The sequence below is a fragment of the Ranitomeya imitator genome, chromosome 2, assembly GCF_032444005.1.
Source record: "Ranitomeya imitator isolate aRanImi1 chromosome 2, aRanImi1.pri, whole genome shotgun sequence".
Taxonomy (NCBI): domain Eukaryota; kingdom Metazoa; phylum Chordata; class Amphibia; order Anura; family Dendrobatidae; genus Ranitomeya; species Ranitomeya imitator.
Genome location: NC_091283.1, coordinates 43,721,975 through 43,741,489, shown reverse-complemented (window position 1 = coordinate 43,741,489; position 19,515 = coordinate 43,721,975). Strand labels below are relative to the sequence as shown.

Below are 19,515 nucleotides of genomic sequence, written 5' to 3'. Positions count from 1 at the left end.
TGAGGTCTTCTACTCCCCCGGATCCTCCGTCACTTTTACCCCCGGCCAGGGCCTGAGGTCTTCTACTCCCCCGGATCCTGCGCCACTTTTACCCCCGGCCAGGGCCTGAGGTCTTCTACTCCCCCGGATCCTGCGCCACTTTTACCCCCGGCCGGGGCCTGAGGTCTTCTACTCCCCCGGATCCTCCGCCACTTTTACCCCCAGCCAGGGCCTGAGGTCTTCTACTCCCCCGGATCCTCCGTCACTTTTACCCCCGGCCAGGGCCTGAGGTCTTCTACTCCCCCGGATCCTGCGCCACTTTTACCCCCGGCCAGGGCCTGAGGTCTTCTACTCCCCCGGATCCTGCGCCACTTTTACCCCCGGCCGGGGCCTGAGGTCTTCTACTCCCCCGGATCCTCCATCACTTTTACTCCCGGCCGGGGCCTGAGGTCTTCTACTCCCCCGGATCCTGCGCCACTTTTACCCCCGGCCGGGGCCTGAGGTCTTCTACTCCCCCGGATCCTCCGCCACTTTTACCCCCGGCCAGGGCCTGAGGTCTTCTACTCCCCCGGATCCTGCGCCACTTTTACCCCCGGCCAGGGCCTGAGGTCTTCTACTCCCCCGGATTCTGCGCCACTTTTACCCCCGGCCGGGGCCTGAGGTCTTCTACTCCCCCGGATCCTCCGCCACTTTTACCCCCGGCCAGGGCCTGAGGTCTTCTACTCCCCCGGATCCTCCGCCACTTTTACCCCCGGCCAGGGCCTGAGGTCTTCTACTCCCCCGGATCCTGCGCCACTTCTACCCCCGGCCGGGGCCTGAGGTCTTCTACTCCCCCGGATCCTCCGCCACTTTTACCCCCGGCCAGGGCCTGAGGTCTTCTACTCCCCCGGATCCTGCGCCACTTTTACCCCCGGCCGGGGCCTGAGGTCTTCTACTCCCCCGGATCCTCCGCCACTTTTACCCCCGGCCAGGGCCTGAGGTCTTCTACTCCCCCGGATCCTGCGCCACTTTTACCCCCGGCCAGGGCCTGAGGTCTTCTACTCCCCCGGATCCTGCGCCACTTTTACCCCCGGCCAGGGCCTGAGGTCTTCTACTCCCCCGGATCCTGCGCCACTTTTACCCCCGGCCGGGGCCTGAGGTCTTCTACTCCCCCGGATCCTCCGCCACTTTTACCCCCGGCCCGGCGCCCAAGGTCGCAGTTTGCACTTGCGCTTCATGTGATAAAGCCATGAAAGATGAGCTGTGAGCAGATCAATAGAGCAGAACCAGAGTACAAGGACGGTGATTAATCCGTCTCCTACCAGTTTCCATCCTGTTATTTTCCATTGGTATTTGCATTTATGACCCAGCGAATTATTAGTCTGACGTTAACCCCTGCATGACACATCAGAGCTGCTCACAGAGGCCAGTGCTGTCAGGTAAGTGAATCATGGCTGACATTTTTTTAAGCTCCCTTAATAGGGTTTTATGGACTTTTTTTATTTAAATGCATGTATTTTTAGTTAAATATAATTTTTAGAATTGGGTTTTATTAAAAATTATGCAACATTTGCCTTCTGTTACCTGCCCGATACATTGTCTATTGCCAGCTGCAGAATGAGTTAACTGAGAATCTGTCAGTGAGCTCATTCTGATCGTCCATTGGTTGAGACTGTAACTCTGTTATCTGTCTTTTTCTGAGCTCCTCTCAGCTGATTTATAACCATAGACCACATCAAAGTAGAATGTGCCAGGAAATAAAAAGCCCATAAAAGCCAAACATTTCAAGATATTTAATGAAACCCAATTGCAAAAATAATTTTAACTCCAAATTCATGCCTTTTAATTTAAAAAAAAAAGTCCCCAAATGTGGACAACCCCTTTAACCACTGCAATATGAAACAGTATTTTAGGTACACTACATATCATAAAGTGGCATCGACCCCATAGAGGAACATTTTATATATATATATATATATATATATATATATATATATATATATATATATATGACCCCTTTAAACGCCAATTTTTTCTTTTCTTCTTTCATATGTATCTAGCCTTTATTAGACGTGGACTTATGGGCAAGTCACGGTCTAAAGGTTCAGACACGCTGCTTCAATGGGATGGGAGAGATAAGTGTCGGCCAGGCACATTTGATACTGCTTATCTCCAGGGGGAAAGAAGAAATGACAGGCTTTTAGTATTTTTGTTTTATGTTCATCAGGAGAACTAGTTCTCACTAAACCCTGCTCTCCCCAAAAAATACTGATAGAAATGAAGGACTCGAGTCTTACTTTTTCAGCCTCCATTGATCAAGCCACAACCTGTAATTAATTCACTACAGATTTTCCGCCTGCAAAATCAAAACTTGTCTCTGCCACCTTTGAGCTGCAAGCACACGTAGCTGATATTATTACGCCTCATTGCAATATTATGTCCTCCATTGTATGTAGCGGATTCAAGAGCTCAGCCGTGTCATACAGCCAACATCCGCCATTAACAGCAGCGACAAGAGTTGGGTCCACCTCTCACTGCTGTTTAACCATTTAGATGCCTCTGTCAAATTAAATGGACTGGTTGTTGCGCCCATCGTTGTCCCCTTGCAACACAATCGTGGGATGCCAATGGCAGCTTTTGGACGATTGGAGGCCCATGTTGTTGTCATCACCTTTGTTCTTCCTTGAAGCTTAACCCGTGACTAGGCTTCATTAGAAACATTTATACTATATACTGCAACAATCCCAGGTTCAAGTCTCCTAAAGATATAAAAAAATAAGAATTACAAAAGTATATATATATATATAACTTTTAATCTAATCCTTTTTCCAGTTAAAAATAAAGAAATAGAAAAAAAATAATCATTCTTAAATGTTCAGATTAAGTTAATCAAAGAAAAACAAACAAACATCAGATTTGCTGTTTTTTTACCCACAATAAAAAGCACTCAAAACTTAGCTCAATTTACAGAAAAATAAGACATTATGGATCTCAGAAAATGATTTTAGCTACCACCACAAAAGATACGTTTGGTATCTGAACTGACCTGGAGGAGAATCGTATTGCTGCAGAGTGAGTTAACTGAGGATCTGTCAGTGAGCTCATTCCGATGAGGTGTGTAAGTCTTTATATGTAAATTTTCTGAGCTCCTCTCAGCTGATTTATGACCACAGGCTGCAGAAAACCAAAAAACTTTTTTTTTTATGAAAGTTAATTGCAAAATATATTTTTAGCCCAAAATACATGAATTAGAAAAAAAAAATAGTTCCCAGAGGTGGACTGGCCCTTTAAGAAGCAGTATTGTGTTTTGTTGCTGTTTTGTGTTGGGTTTTCACTTCCTCCTGTGGGATCTTACACTACAGACCTGTGTGCGGTTGTGTTTAGGGTTCTTTCGCACAAAGCGCCAGTTTACAGCAGACCCGAGTGGTCCGGGACCCTGAGAGTCCGTACTAGAAGGACCCCTTCCTGCCCGGTTTCTGGCCCCAAGGGGTTAAATCGCGTGTTTGCCTGGCGGAGCGTCCTCTTACCTGGGCCAGGTAACCTGAGTGTGTGCCCGGCCCCGGGGTGTGTCTACAGGAGGCCGACAGCACCACAAATGTCAGCAAGCCCATCCTCCGACAGCATCCCTGGCCCAGGAGCCCGACAGGACGCCGGGCTGTGAGGTAGGAGATGGCTTCAGACGTAGCAGAGCTGACATTGTCTTCTGGCACAATGTGATCTGACACTATGGACTGGATTTACATAGGACTGCAAGTTATCATGAGCAGGCGATGCCAGAGTACAACAGCCCGGCTCTGCTCCATCTGCCGACACCACTGACCTGCACCCAGGAGGCAGCGGATGGAGCAGAGCAGAGCTTGTGACCGCTGCGCCGAGCTTGTGACCGCTGCGCCGAGCTTGTGACCGCTGCGCATGTGCAGAGCTATATGGCTGAAGTAACAGAAGGCAGCAGATTTACCTGCAGTCCTATGTAACTCAGCACAATAAGATAATTCAGTAGACTTACCCGCAGTCCTATGTAACAGCACAATAAGATAATTCAGTAGATTTACCTGCAGTCCTATGTAACTCAGCACAATAAGATAATTCAGTAGATTTACCTGCAGTCCTATGTAACTCAGCACAATAAGATAATTCAGTAGATTTACCTGCAGTCCTATGTAACTCAGCACGATAAGATAATTCAGTTGATTTACCTGCAGTCCTATGTAACTCAGTACAGTAAGATAATTCAGTAGATTTACCTGCAGTCCTATGTAACTCAGCACAATAAGATAATTCAGTAGATTTACCTGCAGTCCTATGTAACTCAGCACGATAAGATAATTCAGGAGATTTACCTGCAGTCCTATGTAACTCAGTACAGTAAGATAATTCAGTAGATTTACCTGCAGTCCTATGTAACTCAGCACGATAAGATAATTCAGGAGATTTACCTGCAGTCCTATGTATCTCAGCACGATAAGATAATTCAGTAGATTTACCTGCAGTCCTATGTAACTCAGCACAATAAGATAATTCAGGAGATTTACCTGCAGTCCTATGTAACTCAGCACGATAAGATAATTCAGGAGATTTACCTGCAGTCCTATGTAACTCAGCACAATAAGATAATTCAGGAGATTTACCTGCAGTCCTATGTAACTCAGCACGATAAGATAATTCAGATTTACCTGCAGTCCTATGTAACTCAGCACGATAAGATAATTCAGGAGATTTACCTGCAGTCCTATGTATCTCAGCACGATAAGATAATTCAGGAGATTTACCTGCAGTCCTATGTAACTCAGCACAATAAGATAATTCAGTAGACATACCTGCAGTCCTATGTATCTCAGCACGATAAGATAATTCAGGAGATTTACCTGCAGTCCTATGTAACTCAGCACAATAAGATAATTCAGGAGATTTACCTGCAGTCCTATGTAACTCAGCACAATAAGATAATTCAGTAGACATACCTGCAGTCCTATGTATCTCAGCACGATAAGATAATTCAGTTGATTTACCTGCAGTCCTATGTAACTCAGCACGATAAGATAATTCAGTAGACATACCTGCAGTCCTATGTAACTTAGCACAATAAGATAATTCAGGAGATTTACCTGCAGTCCTATGTATCTCAGCACGATAAGATAATTCAGTAGATTTACCTGCAGTCCTATGTAACTCAGCACGATAAGATAATTCAGGAGATTTACCTGCAGTCCTATGTATCTCAGCACGATAAGATAATTCAGTAGATTTACCTGCAGTCCTATGTAACTCAGCACAATAAGATAATTCAGGAGATTTACCTGCAGTCCTATGTAACTCAGCACAATAAGATAATTCAGCAGATTTACCTGCAGTCCTATGTAACTTAGCACAATAAGACAATTCAGTAGACTTACCTGCAGTCCTATGTAACTTAGCACGATAAGATAATTCAGTAGATTTACACGCAGTCCTATGTAACTTAGCACAATAAAATAATTCAGCAGATTTACCTGCAGTCCTATGTAACTCAGTACAGTAAGATAATTCAGTAGACTTACCTGAAGTCCTATGTAACTCAGTACAGTAAGATAATTCAGTAGACATACCTGCAGTCCTATGTAACTTACCACAATAAGATCATTCAGTAGATTTACCTGCAGTCCTATGTAACTCGGTACAATAAGATAATTCAGTAGATTTACCTGCAGTCCTATGTAACTCAGTACAATGAGATAATTCAGTAGATTTACCTGCAGTCCTATGTAATACTCTGAAATAAAATGACTAGGCAGGATTACCTGCAGTCCTATGTAACTCAGTGAAGTACAATGACTAGGTAGGATTACCCGCAGTCCTACGTAACTCACTAAAGTAAGAAAACTCAGTAGATTTAACTGAAGTCCCATGTAACACACTACAATAAGACGATTCAATAGATTAAACTGCAGTCCTATGTAACTGTACAGTAAGATAATTCAGTAGATTTACCTGCAGTCCTATGTAACTGTACAGTAAGATAATTCAGTAGATTTACCTGCAGTCCTATGTAACTCAGTACAATAAGATAATTCAATAGATTAAACTGCAGTCCTATGTAATGCTCTGAAGTTAGATGACTTGGTAGGGTTATTTGCAGTCTTATGTCACTCAATACAATATGATAACGCAGTAAATATAAAGCAGTCCTATGTAACGGCTTTGAAATAAGTTAACTCAATAAATTTACCAGCAGTCCTAAGTAATTCTGTGAAGTAAGATGACTCATTCAATTTATTTGAAGTCCTATGTAACTATTTGTAGTAAAATAACTTGATTTAATTGGGAGTCCTAGGTAATTCTTAGAATTAAGGTAACTAGTTTAATTTAGCTGCAGTCCTATGTAACTTTTTGCAGTAAGATGACTCGGTAGATGCATCTGTATTCCTATGTAAGGTTCTGAAGTAAGATGACTGTAGATTCACCTGCAGTCCCATGTAAATCTTTTCATAAGATGATGCAGTAGATGCACCTGCAGTCCCATGTAATTCTCTGAACACTTGCTGCCTAGAGCAGATCTCCAGCAGACAGGGATAAGCGGTGGTCCGGGGTCGGACCCTACAAGATGTCATCACACATCCTGCTGGTGCTGATGGCGGATAGTCGGATGGCGGGGACAGCTGCAGGGTAAAGCATGGTGGGGGCTGTGTCTAGATGGTGTCTGCATACAACCTCTGCACCAGGCGGCTAACTGGGGGACGTTCTGAGGGTCACCACGATGGACTCCATAGTTATTGGGGTCCGCCATGTGACTGCCGCCATGTTTCTTCTTCTGCTCCTAAGGCTATGTGCCCACTTTGTTGATTCCCCGCAGCGCAGGGTTGTGCAATGCTCTGCGGTTTACCGTCACATGTCGGGCTTGTGCTCGCAGCATTGTCCCGCTGTCAGTACATAATGACGACATGGGTGTGCCCCGCGTGTACACAAGCCGATTGGCTGCCGGCGGCCAGACCCATTATCTAGCTGTCACCCCTGATGTCCCATACACTGTGAGCCGCCCCTCCGATCTCCCATACGCATGCGCGCTCGCTTTATGTGAGCATGCATGGCTTCTCAATGAGAGGCGACACCTCCCTTCAGAACAAAAGATTGGGCATGTTGGACCCAAGCAGCCCCATCCTTCATCCTGACAGCTGACCTTTGTACACAGAAGATAGCCGGACGGCCTTACCCAAATCAGCGGGCCGGACCGCCTTACCTGGCAACACTCAAGCTGTTGTGCAGCAATCGGATATTTTGACCCCAATAGTGAACATCCCCTCCTCCAGGCCTGAACGCAGACATTACGATCGATGGCCAAACCCTCATTCATATTTTACACTGAGGTGTACGTTGCTGACCTCTCAGCTTTGGAAGAAGGAATGATTGGGCATGTTGGATTGTAATATGTCTTATCTTTTTTTTTTTTTTCTTAAGGCTTACCGTTGAAAACGTGTGTACACTCAACCAAACTGAGCGTGCATGTGCACGGAGGGTACTGAAGAAATGGATTACCCATTTTTAAAGTGTGTTCACACCTTCAGAATTTTACGTATATTTTTCAATCAATCTGTCCCATAATGGCAGTGGATGTGCACAAGTATTAGATAATGTGCCTGAACAGTTTGAGGAGAAAAGTAATACCGTATTGTACTATGCCTCGTGCTCAGCATTTGTTTGTTTGTTTTTCAGATCTCTGAGCATTGCCTTGGTGTAATCAGTCATACATGGCATAATCCTTTATTGATACTTTCCCCTTAAATACGACCCGTCATTTGCCAGAAATATATATTTATATTTACCTGGTGTAAACGCCGCTGTTCTCCTGAATCCGACGATGTTTTTCTTGTGTTCCTGCGCCTCTCCGTTCCTGAGATATGGCCCCTTTCTTCCCTGTGTATAATTCTAGTCTTGTTAGTCAAGTGGGTGTGGTAACCAAGAAAACGCCCACAGAAGCGTTGAGAACTGAACCCACTTGGCTATAAGGGCTAGATTTATATACAGGGAAGAGGAGGTCGTATCTCAGGAACGGAGAGGCGCAGGAAGAAAAGAAAAACATCGCTGGATTCAGGAGAACAGCGGCGTTTACACGGAGTAAGAAAAAATACATATTTATGGAAATCGACAGATCTAAATCCTGTGTAACCACATAATGGTTTATTTGATGGCTTTCATTAGAGCGAGTCTTTGGGTGTGTGGAGAGTAGAGTCTGACCACCCGGCTGGAAATCTACACCGCCGCAGATAACAATGGACTATTATATATTTTTTTTCTATGACTATGCAAAAAGCGGCTTATCCCGTATCACGTCCTGTAGAAACGAGGAAATTATCAGAGAACCTCTTTACTAGAAGGCGCCCTGTAACGCCCCTCCAGGCACAGACATTCATCTGTCATACCTAACTTCCTTAATAATGCGATTTCGTCTTAGGAGAGTTATATTTAGGGTTTTTCTAGAATTAAAAAAAAAAAAAAAAAAGTCATAAAAACTCGTATTTTCCAAGTTTTTTTAAATTTTATTTAATGTATTTATTTATTTTTTACAGATTTTACATTAAAGGAAACCGGTCAGGCCACTAAGTGCAACTAAACCGTGCAGAGGTGTAGCGGGGGTAGTCAGCACCAGGGGAAATCAAATATTGCGCCCCCTAGCCTAATTATAATGCTGAGTCCCCCCCCCCCCCCCTATAGAATAAATAATTCCTTCTTAGTGCCCCCTTTCATAGTAAAGGAAAAAAAAATCGCAAAAAATTCAAGTTTCAGGTCACTGAATTTGAGTAACAGAATCCTTCCCCCTGAACACAGACCGGGGCGAAACGGGGCACAATGCAATAACATCATTGGGCCCCCTGTACCTGAGAGAGTAGCGGGGTCTACGGCTCCTTGGATCCAACTGTGTTGATGTCAGTGTACAGGTCCGAAGTTTGAGATCCAGGGCACCGGGCCAGACGTCCCGGACACGAGCACTCCCCCGTCCTCCGCCATTACTACCCCACCATTGTCGTGTCTGCCAGTAATCATTAACACTGTCCTGGATGCCGTTTCGCCCTATAAACATAATTAGCAGGTGCCCAATCCTCGTAAACCTGCGCACATGAAAGAAGGTAAAAGTGTCATTGCCTCCATTAGCGTCTAAAGAGGGGAACGTACACACATGGCCGCCTCACTTATTGCCCGCCACTCCTAGAGGCCGCTATTAAATCTATTTACGGGAAGAAAGTGCATCGCTACGGCTGTTTGTGACTACAACTCTCAGCATGCTCCGCTGCAGAGAGCGTATAGCTTGGGTATTATACATAAAACATAACCTCGAGGTTGTCAAATTACAGCACGAGTTGCTTCCTCACGCTACCCTTTGACCTCAAACATGTCAAGTGCAAGTGTATGGAGGGGGCTCAGGAGCTGGAGCCGCGTCGTATAGAATAGGTGCCAGCTGTGTTATACAGCCAGCACCTACCTCTAGAAGCAGCGACCAGAGCTGGCTCCGATCTCAGCTGTTCAACCCTTTTAGACGCCGTTGTCAGTCTTTGTCTGCGGCATTTAAATGGTTATGAACAGCCTGTCCGCTCATCGCTTCCACCTCCAATCCCCGAAATGCATTTGTAGGGGAATCGATGGGTTGCTCAGGCAGCTGGGGGCCTATTGAAGAGACCCCCCCCCCCTTTCCACCATCTTTGTGCTCTGATGTTGAAGGAGATCATTCATTTTTCTGTATACTACAGTACTAAACCATTGCAGTATATGAGACAAGTAATCAAATGATCGGCAGGTTCAAGTTCAAAATTAAAAAAAAAAAGTTTTTAAAAATGATTAAAAAATGTAAAAATATATATAAAAGAAAAGATTATTGGCATTGCCACACCTGTAAACGTCCAGTCTATCAAAATATAAAATAATTAAGCCATAAAAGTAAATATTTTTTTGACGTTTTAAGCCATAATTCTGATAACTATTTGATGGATCGGGACTTACAGATTTAAAAATTCTAAAAGAAAAAACGCTAAATAACATAAATAATGTGTATACTGTAATATGATCCTCCGATCACAAGAATATGGGTCCTTTGTCATCTGTTTCAATGTAGCGATGGTCAAAAAGAGGAACCAACGCTCTAGTAAATGTCATTGAGACTGGCAAACTTAGAAGAGCACAGGTGACCTCCACGCCATTCAGATGAGGAACATGAGACTCCCAAAGGGGGTGATACAGGTTTATAGCTGATTAATCCCTTTAAACAAGAAAATATTCTAGCTGAATGTTTATGGGGGAATACATTGCATAAGGTTGTCGGTAAACTCCCTCTAGAGACATTTTTTGGTTTATACAGTAAGCTCCTTCTAGAGACAGTAGCTGGTTTATAGGGTAAGCTCCCTCTTGAGACAGTTGCTGATTTATATTGTAAGTTCCTGCTAGAGACAGTAGCTGGTTTATATGGTAAGCTCCCTCTTGAGACAGTTGCTGATTTATATTGTAAGCTCCTGCTAGAGGCAGTTGCTGGTTTATATGGTAAGCTCTCTCTTTACACAGTTGAAGATTTATATGACAAGCTCCTTCTGGAAACGGGTGTTGGTTTATATGGTAAGCTCTCTCTTCAGACACTTGCTGGTTTATATGGTAAACTCACTCTAGAGACAGTTGCTAGTTTCTATGGTAAAATATGCTAAACTCTCTGTACACAGTTGCTGATTTATATGACAAGTTCCTTCTAGAGACAGTTACTGGTTTATATTGTATGCTCCCTCTTGAGACAGTTGCTGGTTTATATGGTAAGATCACTCTAGAGACAGGAGCTGGTTTATATTGTTAACTCCCTCTTGAGACAGTTGCTGATTTATATGGTAAAATATGGTAAGATCTCTCTTTACACAGTTGCTGATTTATATGACAAGTTCCTTCTAGAGACAGTTGCTGGATTATATGGTAAGCTCATCATACAGACAGTTCCTTGTTTATATAGTAAGCTTTTTCTGGAAACAGTTTCTGGTTTATATGGTAAGCTCCCTCTTGACAGTTACTGGTTTATATGGTAAACTCCCTCTTGAGACAGTTACTGGTTTATATGGTAAACTCCCTCTTGAGACAGTTGCTGGATTATTTGGTAAACTCATCATACAGACAGTTCCTTGTTTATACAGTAAGCTCTTTCTGGAAACAGTTGCTGGTTTATATGGCAAACTCCCTCTTAAGACAGTTGCTGGATTATATGGTAAACTCATCATACAGACAGTTCCTTGTTTATACAGTAAGCTCTTTCTTGAAACAGTTGCTGGTTTATATGGTAAACTCCCTCTTGAGACAGTTGCTGGATTATATGGTAAACTCATCATACAGACAGTTCCTTGTTTATACAGTACGCTCTTTCTGGAAACAGTTGCTGGTTTATATAGTAAACTCCCTCTTGAGACAGTTACTGGTTTATATGGTATGCTCCCTCTTGAGACAGTTACTGGTTTTTATGGTAAACTCCCTCTAGAGACAGTTGCTGGATTATATGGTAAACTCATCATACAGACAGTTCCTTGTTTATACAGTAAGCTCTTTCTGGAAACAATTGCTGGTTTATATGGTAAACTCCCTCTTGAGACAGTTACTGGTTTATATGGTAAGCTCCCTCTTGAGACAGTTGCTGATTTATATGGTAAGCTCCCTCTTGAGACAGTTATTGGTTTATATGGTAAACTCCCTCTTGAGAAAGTTGGTGATTTATATAGTATCACACCAAATTGCCAATTGCCAGAAGCAAACACAAATCCTGTATAAAGACCCAAAATAAAACTTAACTTTTAATTATGACATCACAGAAAAAATAATACGTTTTAAAAACACGTACTACTAGATTACGTTAGTCAATCATTAGTTCATTAAAGTGCTTGTGCTTATCTCAATAGTGGTCACTTGCCAATAAGGCGCAGTGTCAAGATTATATATGCAGTGATGTTGCGCTCTTAGTAATATAATTGATTTTTGTAGCACCTACACTCGACTACGCTAAATAATGAACTAATGATTGACTAACCTAATCTAGTAGTATATGTTTTTAAAACTTCTTTTTTTTCTGTGATTTATATCATAATAATTAAAAGTTAAGTTGTATTTTGGGTCTTTATAAGGTATTTTTGTTTGCCTCTGGCAATTTGGTGTGAAATGTTAAACCGTGAGCTGACTCTGGACAGTTTTTTCTTGTTCTGATTTATATAGTAAGCTCCCTCTACAACCAGTTGCTCGTTTACAGTTCTGCTCAAAAGTTTACATACCCCATCAGAATTTTTGCTTTCTTGGCCTTTTTTCAGAGAATATGAATGACAACACCAAAACTTTTTCTCCACTCATGGTTAGTGGTTGGGTGAAGCCATGTATTGTCAAACTACTGTGTTTTCTCTTTTTAAATCATAATGACAACCCAAAACATCCAAATGACACTGATCAAAAGTTCACATACCCTGGTGATTTTGGCCTGATAACATGCACAGAAGTTGACACAAATGGGTTTGAATGGCTACTAAAGGTAACATCCTCACCTGTGCCCTGTTTGCTTGTAATAAGTGTGTATGAATAAAAGCTGAGTGAGTTTCAGGGATCCAGACAGACTCTTGCATCTTTCATCCAGCCACTGATGTTTCTGGATTGTGAGTCATGGGGAAAGCAAAAGAATTGTCAACGGATCTACGGGAAAAGGTACTTAAACTGTATAAACCAGGAAAGGGATACAAAAAGATATCCAAGCAATTGATAATGGCAGTCAGCAGCGTTCAAACTGTGATTAACAAATGGAAAATCAGGGGCTCTGTAAAAACAAAACCACGGTCAGGTAGACCAACAAAAATGTCGTCCACAACTGCCTGGAAAATTGTTCGGGATGCAAAGAAAAACCCACAAATAACATCAGCTGAAATACTGGACTCTCTGAAAACTAGCGGTGTGGCTGATTCAAGATGCACAATAAAGAGGCACTTGTAGAGAAATGGGCTGCATGGTCGAGGCGCCAGAAGAAAGCCATTACTGCAAAAATTCCATAAAGTATCTCACCTACAATATGCAAAACAACAGAGACAAGCCTCAAAACTTCTGGAACAATGTTATTTTGGAGACCAAAATTCAACTTTTTGGCCGCAACCATTTACATTTGGAGAGAGGTCAACAAGGCCTATGATGAAAGGAACACCTTTCCTACTGTAAAGTACAGAGGTGGATCGCTGATGTTTTGGGGATTTGTGAGCTACAAATGCACAGGAAACTTGGTCAAAGTTGAAGGAAAGATGAATGCAGCAAGTTATAAGCGAATACTGTAGGCAAATTTACACTCATCAGCTGCGCATGGAACGTACTTGGACGTTCCAACATGAGAACGATCCAAAACACAAGGCCAAGCCAACCTGTCATTGGCTACAGCAGAACAAAGCAAAGGTTCTGGAGTGGCCACCTCAGTCTCCTGACCTCAATATCATTGAGTCACTCTGGAAAGATCTCAAGCGTGGAGTTCATGCTAGACAGCCTGTGAATTTACAGGAACTGGAGGCTTTTTGCCAAGAAGAGTGGGAAGCTTCACCATCTGAGAAAATAAAGAACCTCATCCACAACTACCACAAAAGACTTCAAGCTGTCATTGATGTTAGAGGGGGTAACACCGTATTAAGAAATGGGGTACGTGAACTTTTGATGAGTGTCATTTCGATGTTTTTGGTTGTCATTATGATTTTAAAAAGAGAAAACTCAGTAGTTTGACAATAAATGGTAAGCTCCATCTAGAGACAGTTGCTGGTTTATATGGTAAGCTCCCTCTTGAGACAGTTGCTGGTTTATATGGTAAGCTCCCTCTGCAGACAGTTGCTGGTTTATATGGTAAGCTCCCTCTACAGACAGTTGCTGGTTTATATGGTAAGCTCCCTCTTGAGACAGTTGCTGGTTTATATGGTAAGCTCCCTCTACAGACAGTTGCTGGTTTATATGGTAAGCTCCCTCTTGAGACAGTTCCTGGTTTATATGGTAAGCTCCCTCTTGAGACAGTTGCTGGTTTATATGGTAAGCTCCCTCTTCAGACAATAGCTCGTTTATATGGTAAGCTCCTTCTTGAGGTAATAGCTTGTTTATATGATAAGCTCCCTCCATAGCCGTCTGCTGCTATAGTATTCTTCACATCAGACATTACCACAATTATCTCCATGTGTCGGCTACCAATTATGGTCACCCCTCGATCATGGCTCTTGCTCAGGTAACCTAGTGCAACTTTAACTTTTTCCTTACTGACGATAAAGTAGCAAACTACTGCAAGAATTCTAACCGTGTCTGGTCACAAAGATCACTGTCATCCATGACTTTTGTTTGTTTTGTTCCAAAGTTCTTCTATTGATACTTCCTGATAATTCCTGCGCTCCGTGTTTATACGCTGCCTCCTCGTTGTGATATCTGGGAGTGGTGGGACGATTTCAAGGATCGGTCCCCCCCCCTCCTCCTCCCTCATTGTCTGTACGTTATTATTTGTGATGGGAATGGCAGGTAATTATTTGTGGTTTTCCAGACTGTTTGAGTCACGCAGGTTCTTTGCTTACATAACATAATCCAGTGTTTTCCTGCCAGTCCCAGAGGCGCAGTTGTATCTCTGTTACTTGGCATTGTTGGCACAAAGCTGCGATTCTCAGCGGCCCTTGAAATAACACACGTGAGTCTGGAGCCTCTTCTGAAAGTTCTCAAGAGCAGCGGTTGAACAGAGAAAAGGACAATTATTAGCAACAAGGATCCAATAAAATTGTCAGTTTCTTTTATCAGCGCCGCGGAACTGAGTCACGAGACCCCGGTATTCCTCACGTCAGGCCATCTCCAACCTGCAGGAATCGCTCGTCTCTCTTCTGATGTGTAGGTCCAGTGCGACATCCCATAATCATGGTGGCATGATATACGCGGCATTGTGCCAGACCGGCTAATAAAAAGAGGAGCTCAGGAGCCCGGCAGGTAGGAGACAGTTTCCAGGGACTGGTGTGGTCCTATAAATCCATTTTATCATCTCTACTTGGTAGCATGTGGACCTTAGGTACTACCAGGCATCCTCTTAGAGGAAAGACCGGCCCGCCAGGGAGTATCCCCATCCTGTGCGGGACCACCCACTATTAGGTGGGGCTTAGATAAACCTCACCCCATTTCGATTGGAGACAGCCCTGAAATTGCTGGGATTGTACCCAAAGAATTGGGACAGTCTGGGTACATCTAGGACCCTCTATTTTAACTGACAGGAACACCCTCTTCACTCCATTGGGAGCATGATGTTGGGTTGTAAATGCAGCTGGTTGTCTAACAAAGACTTAAAGAAAAATGCACTAATTATTCTGAGCGAGTTGGATGGGAGTTGGGTGGGAGTTGGGTGGGAGTTGGGTGGGAGTTGGGTGGGAGTTGGGTGGGAGTTGGATGGGAGTTGGGTGGGAGTTGGATGGGAGTTGGGTGGGAGTTGGGTGGGAGTTGGATGGGAGTTGGGTGAGAGTTGGGTGAGAGTTGGGTGAGAGTTGGGTGAGAGTTGGGTGAGAGTTGGGTGAGAGTTGGGTGAGAGTTGGGTGAGAGTTGGGTGAGAGTTGGGTGAGAGTTGGGTGAGAGTTGGGTGGGAGTTGGATGGGAGTTGGGTGAGAGTTGGATCAGCATGTGGTTTGAGTGCCATCAGTTTTTCACATACATGGAGAAAAAAAAAAGTTTCCCCACCTCCTCATTTCTGACTGTCCATGAAAATCGTCTCGCACTGATGGCATCCCAGTGCGGTCCAATTTTTTTTTTCCCGGACCCATTGACTTGCATTGCCGATTTCAATCCAACTCTCGAATCAAAATCAGACATGTCTCCGATATTTTCCTTGGACAATTCGGTCTGAGGAAAAAATGGATATGTGCACAGCCCCATAGAATATCACTGGTACAAGTGCTATCTGTCAAAACTATGAATAGCACTCGTATGAGAACATCGGGCATGTGAATGAGCCCCTACACCAGGGGTGGGGAATCTTTTTTTTCTGTCAAGGGCCATTTGGATATTTATACCATCCGTCAGGGGCCGTACAGACTCCGCCCACATAGTACATCCTGACTCTGGCACTGGTGTCAGGACGTAATCTTTCATGGCATGCCCTTCAGTAGTGAACACTGCATGTGTGCTAACAGAGCAAGAAGAAATTAATGAGCTTGTGACAACCAAAATACACCTCTCTGCCCAAGAATGCGGTCTCTGAGAATCTGCTCGGGGGCCTGATAAAAGTTCATAAAGGGCCGTAAATGGCCCTGGGGCCTGAGGTTCCCCACCCCTGCCATACACTGACCTGCAATTATACATGGCGATGCCAGAGTCAGGATGTACTATGTGGGCGGAGTCTGTACGGCCCCTGACGGATGGTATAAATATCCAAATGGCCCTTGACAGAAAAAAATTTTGGTTGTCTTCTTCCCATAACCGCATCCAAGACTTCTCCCGTGCTTCCCCCATACTCTGGAACTCTCTACCCCAACACATCAGACTCTCGCCTAACATAGAAACCTTCAAAAAGAACCTGAAGACCCACCTCTTCCGACTAGCCTACAGCCTGCAGTGATCCTCAACCTACTGAACAGCCGCGCAACCTGCCCTACCCTCTCCTAGTGTATCCTCACCCACCCCCTGCAGACTGTGAGCCCTCGCGGGCAGGGTCCTCCCTCCTTATGTACTCGTGTGCCTTGTTATCTGCTCATGTTTAATGTATTTGTCTATATCTGCCCCGTATTCACATGTAAAGCGCCATGGAATAAATGGCGCTATAAAAATGTATAATAATAATAATAATAATAATAATGTTATACGAGCAATGTGAAGATCGCATGTTCCAGGCGCCTACTTAAAAAGACGACTGAGGGGCGATCTAATGACCATGTATAAGTATATAAGGGGACAATACAAATATCTCGCTGAGGATCTGTTTATACCAAGGAAGGTGACGGGCACAAGGGGGCATTCTTTGCGTCTGGAGGAGAGAAGGTTTTTCCACCAACATAGAAGAGGATTCTTTACTGTTAGGGCGGTGAGAATCTGGAATTGCTTGCCTGAGGAGGTGGTGATGGCGAACTCAGTCGAGGGGTTCAAGAGAGGCCTGGATGTCTTCCTGGAGCAGAACAATATTGTATCATACAATTATTAGGTTCTGTAGAAGAACGTAGATCTGGGGATTTATTATGATGGAATATAGGCTGAACTGGATGGACAAATGTCTTTTTTCGGCCTTACTAACTATGTTACTATGTTACTTAAATAAAAGCGTAAAAAATAAACAAATGACAATAAAAATCCAAGTAAAAACAAACTTTTTGGAAAAAACATTTTTTTTTTTTTTTACACCTGTAACAACCCAACTCATACAATAAACATAACACGTCATTTTCCCACCTGAACACTGATTGCCAGAGTAGTGGGTATTTTTTTTTTTTTTAGTTCATGTCTCCTCAAACCAAAAAATAAGAAAAATGCTTAAAATGTCATATGTACCCAAAAAGTGAAACCAATGAAAGTGACAAATTGTCCTGCAAAATGCGCGCTCTCGTCAGACTCCGTGGAAGGACTGACTTGAGAACTAATGTGCTGCTGTGGCGTCCCCGGCACAGTGTTTCCCCGTGCGACGGCACATCCCATCCACCTGACTGTACAGGAAGGTGCCCCAGGTCCTGTTCACGCACACGGTGCCGCACGGCGCTGAGTCGCCAGGAACCACGACGTGCAGAAGAAGAACTGTGAAAGGTGAAGGCATCTGAATATGTGACCACTCCATGAAAATGACATGACGAGCGCGGAGGGGATTAATAGATGGAGTTTGAGCTTTCCTCGTTGCCCTGAACATGAAGCTGTAAAGATAATGGCTCATAGGATAATGCTTATTAGTGTTCTCATCATAGGATTATAGGACATAATGAATAGATTGTACCATGGTAACATAGTAACATAGTAACATAGTTAGTAAGGCCGAAAAAAGACATTTGTCCATCCAGTTCAGCCTATATTCCATCATAATAAATACCCAGATCTACGTCCTTCTACAGAACCTAATAATTGTATGATACAATATTGTTCTGCTCCAGAAAGACATCCAGGCCTCTCTTGAACCCCTCGACTGAGTTCGCCATCACCACCTCCTCAGGCAAGCAATTCCAGATTCTCACTGCCCTAACAGTAAAGAATCCTCTTCTATGTTGGTGGAAAAACCTTCTCTCCTCCAGACGCAAAGAATGCCCCCTTGTGCCCGTCACCTTCCTTGGTATAAACAGATCCTCAGCGAGATATTTGTATTGTCCCCTTATATACTTATACATGGTTATTAGATCGCCCCTCAGTCGTCTTTTTTCTAGACTAAATAATCCTAATTTCGCTAATCTATCTGGGTATTGTAGTTCTCCCATCCCCTTTATTAATTTTGTTGCCCTCCTTTGTACTCTCTCTAGTTCCATTATATCCTTCCTGAGCACCGGTGCCCAAAACTGGACACAGTACTCCATGTGCGGTCTAACTAGGGATTTGTACAGAGGCAGTATAATGCTCTCATCATGTGTATCCAGACCTCTTTTAATGCACCCCATGATCCTGTTTGCCTTGGCAGCTGCTGCCTGGCACTGGCTGCTCCAGGTAAGTTTATCATTAACTAGGATCCCCAAGTCCTTCTCCCTGTCAGATTTACCCAGTGGTTTCCCGTTCAGTGTGTAATGGTGATATTGATTCCCTCTTCCCATGTGTATAACCTTACATTTATCATTGTTAAACCTCATCTGCCACCTTTCAGCCCAAGTTTCCAACTTATCCAGATCCATCTGTAGCAGAATACTATCTTCTCTTGTATTAACTGCTTTACATAGTTTTGTATCATCTGCAAATATCGATATTTTACTGTGTAAACCTTCTACCAGATCATTAATGAATATGTTGAAGAGAACAGGTCCCAATACTGACCCCTGCGGTACCCCACTGGTCACAGCGACCCAGTTAGAGACTATACCATTTATAACCACCCTCTGCTTTCTATCACTAAGCCAGTTACTAACCCATTTACACACATTTTCCCCCAGACCAAGCATTCTCATTTTGTGTACCAACCTCTTGTGCGGCACGGTATCAAACGCTTTGGAAAAATCGAGATATACCACGTCCAATGACTCACCGTGGTCCAGTCTATAGCTTACCTCTTCATAAAAACTGATTAGATTGGTTTGACAGGAGCGATTTCTCATAAACCCATGCTGATATGGAGTTAAACAGTTATTCTCATTGAGATAATCCAGAATAACATCCCTCAGAAACCCTTCAAATATTTTACCAACAATAGAGGTTAGACTTACTGGCCTATAATTTCCAGGTTCACTTTTAGAGCCCTTTTTGAATATTGGCACCACATTTGCTATGCGCCAGTCCTGCGGAACAGACCCTGTCGCTATAGAGTCACTAAAAATAAGAAATAATGGTTTATCTATTACATTACTTAGTTCTCTTAGTACTCGTGGGTGTATGCCATCCGGACCCGGAGATTTATCTATTTTAATCTTATTTAGCCGGTTTCGCACCTCTTCTTGGGTTAGATTGGTGACC

The 19,515-nt window shown here is 43.5% G+C and overlaps 1 protein-coding gene across 2 annotated transcripts in view; it reads left to right on the top strand.

Moving 5' to 3' along the window:
- Nucleotides 1-3,481: 3,481 nt before the first annotated feature.
- LOC138661703 (uncharacterized) overlaps nt 3,482-19,515 on the top strand; it is a 45,161-nt gene continuing 29,127 nt past the window's right edge. For both annotated transcript variants that reach the window (XM_069746565.1, XM_069746567.1), the window contains exon 1: nt 3,482-3,620. The gene's annotated coding sequence lies outside the window, so the exon portion shown is untranslated. The remainder of the gene's footprint in view (nt 3,621-19,515) is intronic.